Raw genomic sequence first — 7,850 nt, forward strand, 5'->3', positions numbered from 1 at the left:
TATGTGAGTTTTTAATAAAGCTTTATACTTAGGACTATCAAAATAATATCAATAATTAGTAAAGAAGGCGAGACATTTCAGCGTGTGCACTCTTGTTGTCTATTATCTTGAAAACTATCCTTCTTTTATTGTTTTGGACAATAACTAAAGAAATTGTAGGCTTAACATAAAAACAATGATCAGCAATTCAAGATCAACAACAAGAATGAATTCAATTCTAGTCTACAATGTTGGAGAGCCCATTGTTGGAATTGCACATGATGTTAGGTGACTCTTTGTAGAGCTTCTATTTCTAGCAAAAAATTCTCAACTCACTGACAGTAGAAACTAAACAGCAAATAAATATCAGTAATGTAACACCTACAAATTTCAATATGATTGAAACAATTTCGACACAGTTATTGAGGATTTTTTTTAATAAATCTCAATTATCAATTTTGTCTATTATCATGTTTAAAAATTGTGAATAACAATTGTGAATAACAATTTTTTCAGTAAACAGCGAAAGTGAAAGATTTATCCTTATAACATTTATATGTGAAAATAAATTGTCAGAAGGAATCAAAGGGAGGGATTGTTCAACATATAACAATAAGCTTTGGTTTAAATAAAATAAAATGTTGAAAGAATCGCAATCTTATATTTTGACCATTGCCCAAAAACAGTAAAATTGAGAAAGAAAATGGGGAATGTGTCAAAGCGACAACAACCTGGCCATAGAGCCGAAGGCCACCAATGGGTCTTCAATGTAGCGAGAAACTCCCGCACCTGGAGGCGTCCTTCAGATGGCCCCTCGAAAATATGTATATACTAGTTCAGTGATAATGGACGTCAGACCATACAAGACTAACAAGTCTGTGTCATTTTGGTCTTTTGTGGATAGTTGTCTCATTGGCAATCATACCACATCTTCTTTTTTGTATAACAAAGGCAACAGGCTCCTGATTTGGGACAGGCGCAAAATTGCAGCAGGGTTAAACATGTTTATGAGATCTCAACCCTTCCCCTATACCTCTAGCCAATGTAGAAGAGTAAACGCATAACAATACGCACATTAAAATTCAGTTCAAGAGAAGTCCGAGTCTGATGTCAGAAGATGTAACAAAAGAAAATAAACAAAATGACAGTAATACATAAATAACAACAGACTACTAGCAGTTAACTGACATGCCAGCTCCAAACCTCAATTAAACTGATTGAAAGATTATGTCTTCATCTAATGAATATCAGGCACAATCCCTCCTGTTAGGGGTTTAGTATCATACTATCATAAAATATATGAGAAGAACATAACCCGTGTCATGCCAACAACTGTTTTTTAAATAAATGTGTTTAGTTTCGATGCAAAGACCCTTAAAGTTAATCAATATTAAAGCCAAAATATGCAATCTTTAATGACCTGACAACAGTATCGTAACTATATCCCTTCTTAATAAGTCTGTTTAAAGGTTTTGTAAGCTTTTGAGGTGAATACTGACATTTGTGTGCTTTGTAAAGAATATTACCATAAAAGATTGGATGTGAAATACCTGAAGATGTCTGCATGTTGAGGTATTATTTACAAATTATTTCCTCATATCGATGATAAAATTTAGTAAATGTTTTGACTAGTTTGTGATATCGAACACCCTGGTGTAATAATTTTTCAGTAATACATAAATTTCTCTCGCTAAAATCTAATACATTGTTACATACACGAGCCAATCGTACAAGTTGAGATATATAAACACCATAAGATGGTGACAAGGGAACGTCACCATCTAAAAATGGATAATTAACAATAGGAAATGAAAAATCATCTCTTTTATCATAAATTTTTGTATTAAGCTTCCCGTTAATGATTGAGATATCAAGATCGAGGAAAGGGCAGTGGTAATTGTTAATATTAGCTTTATTTAAAGTAAGTTCAACCAGGAACATATACATATAGGTATACTGTTCCCAGGTTCAACAGGATAAATTTCTTTAGTATACATACTGAAGTCGTCATTATTGACAGCCAATATATCATCCAAATATCTAAAAGTATTGTTAAATTTTTGTATCAAATGTTGTTTTGATGGGTCTTTGCTAATTTTAGTCATAAATTGTAACTCATAACAATACAAGTCAGGGGCCTCTGGCCTTTGTTAGTCTTGTATTATTTTTAATTTTAGTTTCTTGTGTACAATTTGGAGTTTAGTATGGCGTTCATTATCAGAGGCGGATTTAGGCGGGGCGGGAAAAATTTTGATTGCTTATATAGGGAATCACTGAAGCGTGACTGGAGCCCCCCCCCCTTAGGCAGTCAGTGAGCCCCCACTTATGAAAATTTCTAGATCCGCCGGTGATTATCACTGAACTAGTATATATATTTGTTTAGGGGGCAGCTGAAGGACGCCTCCGGGTGCGGGAATTTCTCGCTGCATTGAAGACCTGTTGGTGACCTTCTGCTGTTGTCTTCTCTGTGGTCGGGTTGTTGTCTCTTTGACAGATTCCCCATTTCCATTCTCAATTTTATTTTGACAGTTACAGGGTTCACTGATCTGACTCAAATTCTGATATTTATTTATAAAATACAAAAACGTATATCCAAATTACATGAAGTGTGAATAAACAATAGACAATTTTTTACCTATAATTGTTAACTTTTTATACAAATTGTGGCTTGGATGGAGAGTTGTCACCACAGGCAGTCTTAGAAAAAAAATTCCTATATACCTTAATATAAGTGTTATATATAAAGGTATATAAGAATTTTTTTCTGAGACAAGTGCTTGTGGTTGTCACACTGGCCCTCAAACCACATCTTATTTATGGGTCAACGTTTCGTGTGTATTTAGTCTGATTAACCATCCAGATGACCTCTGAAGACTGCCAACAGAAATATATATAGATTGTGTCTATATTCAATTTGATTTTTCTAGGTCAGCTAGATTTCATGTTATAGATTATAAAAATGAGTGAATCAGCCGGTTTTTTTCTGTAAAAGAATGTTATTTTTCTGTCAACCAAATGGTTCACCTTTTTTTAACCTTTTTTCCACCTTTTTTCCCCTGTTAATGACTGAACACGCCTAACACATGCGTATAAACAATCTCTAGCTAAGGGGTTAAATTCAAGGTCACAAGAAAACGGATTCAATAAGGTCAAAGTTGAATAAATCATCGGCGATGTTTTGATATCTTGGGTTTTCTTTTTAAACTGAACTCAACTACCTGCTTTAGCCTTAAATCGAATAACTATGATTTCACTGATGAGTCCTATGTAGACGAAACGCGCGTCTGGCGTACTAAATTATAATCCTGGTACCTTTGATAACTATTTACACCACTGCCACTGCTGGTGGATATTTCGTCCCCGAGGGTATCACCAGCCCAGTAGTCAACACTTCGGTGTTGACATGAATATCAATAATGTGGTCATTTTTATAAATTTCCTGTTTACAAAACTTTGAATTTTTCGAAAAAAACTAAGGATTTTCTTATCCCAGGTATAGATAACCTTAGTCGTATTTGGCACAACTTTTTGGAATTTTGGATACTCAATGCTCCTCAACTTTGTACTTATTTGGCTTTATAATATTTTGATATGAGCGTCACTGATGAGTCTTATGTAGACAAAACACGCGTCTGGCGTACTAAATTATAATCTTGGTACCTTTGATAACTATTCTGTCCAAGTTTTGTAAAAATCTAGAATAGTTTATGAATCTAATAAATGTTTTAAAAGCTTTAACTACAGACTGTTACTGTATGTAATCTTAACTGGAAGAAAAACTGAGTCCATTTATAAGTAAAAAAAGGAAAAACATGTACACAATTTTAACAAAATTTCCCGCTATAGATACTAGCTTTTGATCATAAACAAGCTTCTGTGCAAGTTTGGTACTGAAAACAGGATAGTTTAATAAAGTTAATAAGATTTAAAAAACTTTAATCTCAGAGTGAATCTAATGTTTCCTGGCAGAAAAACTAAGTCCATTTATAACTAAAATACGGAAAAAATGATTGATTTTTTATTGCAAAATTTACTTCTGGATCTTATGATCGATTTTAAAAACTTTAATCTCGGAGTGAATGTAATGGTTCCTGACAGAAAACTAAGTCCATTTATAAGTAAAATACGAATATACATGATTATTTTTAATTTACTTCTGGATACTATCTTATGATCATAAACAAACTTCTTTCCAAGTTTGGTACACATCCAGGATAGTTTTAATAAGAAAGTTATTTAAATTTTAAAACCTTTAACCACAGAGTGAATACTTGTGGACGATGCCGGCCGACAACGACGACGAGGGAGTGCAGAATCGGTATGTCTCGCTTTTTCGACAAAAGTCGAAGGCTCGACAAATATGAAAAACGTTCACATTTGTATTATATGATTTTCTATCAGTTGTTTCTTTGTTTAAAATATTCTAAGAGTGTTAATCTATGATATGATAAGTAACATACAACTTCTCTAGAAGAAAATATCATGACTTATATCATGACTTATTACGAAGGGATATAATTACGATACTGTTGTCAAGTCATTAAAGATTGCATATTTTGGCGTTAATATTGAGTCACTGATAAGGTCTTTGCATCGGAACTAAACACATTTATTCTAAAAACAGTTGTTGGCATGACACGGGTTATGTTCTTCTCATATATGTTATGATGGTATGATACTAAACCCCTAACGGGAAGGATTGTGCCTGATGTTCATATGATGAAATCATAATCTTTCAGTCAGTTTAGTTGAAGTCTGGAGCTGGCATGTCAGTTAACTGCTAGTAGTCTGTTGTTATTTATGTATTATTGTCATTTTGTTTATTTTCTTTGGTTACATCTTCTGACATCAGACTCGGATTTCTCTTGAACTGAATTTTAATGTGCGTATTGTTATGCGTTTACTTTACTACATTGGTTAGAGGTATAGGGGGAGGGTTGAGATCTCACAAACATGTTTAACCCCGCCGCATTTTTGCGCCTGTCCCAAGTCAGGAGCCTCTGGCCTTTGTTAGTCTTGTATTATTTTAATTTTAGTTTCTTGTGTACAATTTGGAAATTAGTATGGCGTTCATTACCACTGGACTAGTATATATTTGTTTAGGGGCCAGCTGAAGGACGCCTCCGGGTGCGGGAATTTCTCGCTACATTGAAGACCTGTTGGTGACCCTCTGCTGTTGTTTTTTTATTTGGGCGGGTTGTTGTCTCTTTGACACATTCCCCATTTCCATTTTCAATTTTATCATAGATTAACATATTGTATGTAAAATACTCGAATATGTGATTTCAGATTTAAATATTTATTATTGTACTTTGATTTATGCTGCAGTACTTTTTCGATGTTCAAATCTCGTAGATCGAATATAGGATGAGACAAATCAATGTTACAGACAAAAACTTTGAACCACAAGAACTCCAAAAAGAAGCGGCCAGACTTGGTGAGTCTCCTACTATGCATGCAGCACCAATCATCGCGAATTCAAACTCGGTTAAAAAGCCACACTCAGGAATAGGACACAATCGGAAAGAATGCCGTGATCAGACAACTTAAATATAAGATATATTAGACGGCAAAAACTTGGCGCTATCGAGTTAATACACCGACACATTTATTGAATCAACTCACTGAATTTGAGTTGCTGATCGTAAAATTATGTGTAAATTTCAGTCGTTTTTACTTGTTAATGTGCTGGAGCATTTTTGGACGGGGTTAAGAAGCACACCCCGGTTAACGAAATCGGTATAGCGTGAACATGTTCGAACCGTCGAACGTTTAAGGTATTAGTAGGGATACGAAAGATACCAAAGGGATATTCACATTCATAACGAAGTCGAAAACAAATTGAAAATGTGATTGAAAAAAAAACAACGAAAAACGATCATAAGATAAATCACAGTATCCAAAAAACAACAAAGATAACTTAAGACAAATGATATGCTGCTGCTGGTAAAAGGAAAGTTTGCACACGGAGAGTTGAAATCATCCAGTCGTACGTGTGTCATAGATTCAGATTTGTAGTTTTAACTTAGTAAAACAAACACTTATTGAATGTTTGTTGGTTATATATATCGTGAAGGTAAGTTAAATGGAGGAAGCTGAAATGTCCAGAGAGAACCACCCATCATCGGTAGGAAAACGGACAATCATATAGTCATGCAGTTAATATTGGAGTTGAATGCGTCTGTCATTTTCGGAGTTCGAATTAAAAACTTAAGTACTATATATTAAGGCAAATGCCACAGCAAATTCACTACCCGTGTGACACCAGTGGCGGATCCAGGGGGAGGGTTCTGAGGGTTGGAACCCCCCTTTTTTGGACGATCAATGCATTTGAATGGGGACATATAGTTGGACCCCCCTTTTTGTCCTGGGTTGGGACCCCCCTTTTTAAAATGGCTGGACCCGCCCCTGGACACTATACTAAGAACACTGCATGCATGTCGGTCACCGTGAATGTGAAGATGTTGACTGTTTTGACAGCAAGACGGTCAGTGCACTAGCTCATGTATACACGCTTTCTGAGATTAAATATTGTGTATATGACTGGTCCAGTTATTATTATTCATGCAGCTTTGTAGAACAATTTGATTTGTATATACCATGAAAGTTACTTACAAATTTAGAATTAAATCTTGTTAAAACATCCCTCCGATTAACTCGGAGGGTGTGATGATACTGAATTCTTGTTGGAACTCTTATACTAAAGTATAATATTAGTCCCAGATTCTTACTTCCCTCTCCGATAACCCCGAGGGTGTTTTAAAAATTCTTATACTTCGCCGGCCTGATGATAACCCGGAGGGTGTGCATGATGATTTCAATCATAATCATGATCATTATATATGATATATATATATGAGGGGGAGGACAGGGGTAAGGGAGACAGGGAGAAAGGGGGTAGGAGAAAGGAGAAAGGGGTGGGAGAAAGGAGAAAGGGGGTAGGAGAAAGGAGAGGAAGGCTGGGAGAAAGGAGAAAAAATAAAATATCTCTCCTTTTAAAAAATGATCTAATATTTCAAGAAAAAATATTTCAAAAGGAGATGTTTTATTCTAATGGGAGAAAGGAGAGCGGGGGTAGGAGAAAGGAGAAGAGGGGTGGGAGAAGGGAGAAGGGTACCCCCCTGTCCTCCCCCTCATATATGCATGGTCCAACTTGTGCAACATGAGCAAATATCTATACGTATGGCATAAATATTTACCCGGCGATAGGCGGTTAGGTAAATTTCCTGATTTGCCAGTTTGTAAGTTAATGCAGGGCTTATAATTAAAAGCCTTCAAAGCTTACAGTTTTATTTTATGACTTCCCTGGTCAGAGAATCGTAGGTCTAAAATATTGTAAAACATATTGGGCCGGCTGAGACTGGACCGCGGAGGCTGGTTAATTATTTGTTGGAGAAGGGGGTATTCATGAACTAAAATGAGTTTACTCGACTCGTATATGCATTCTTCATCAAACTAAGTCATGAAAATCAGCTAATTATTTTTATATCTCTAATTAATTAACAACTGATGAAAACAATACACAATATATCAAGGAATTGTATATTAAAATATACAGTACCTTGAATATATCGAGTAATTTACGTCATTGTCTTGTTAAATAATTATTTGTACCGTTAACTTCTGTCAAACGCTAGATTTAAACTGTCAATATTCCTAAAATATCGCAAATAATAGGCTATTCGATATAGACATGCAAAAATTGTTCAAAATCTATTAAATTATTTCATTTCAATTTTTATAATTTCGAGCACTATTATCCTTCCCATAATTTAAGTTCGTTCTTTTCCGTATAGTCCGTTAATGACCCGTTATTGCACCGATGCGTCATTGTAGTCCAATCAGGAGTGTTAAAATGGTGTCACGTGGTT

The sequence above is a fragment of the Mytilus edulis genome, chromosome 8, assembly GCF_963676685.1.
Source record: "Mytilus edulis chromosome 8, xbMytEdul2.2, whole genome shotgun sequence".
Classification (NCBI taxonomy): domain Eukaryota; kingdom Metazoa; phylum Mollusca; class Bivalvia; order Mytilida; family Mytilidae; genus Mytilus; species Mytilus edulis.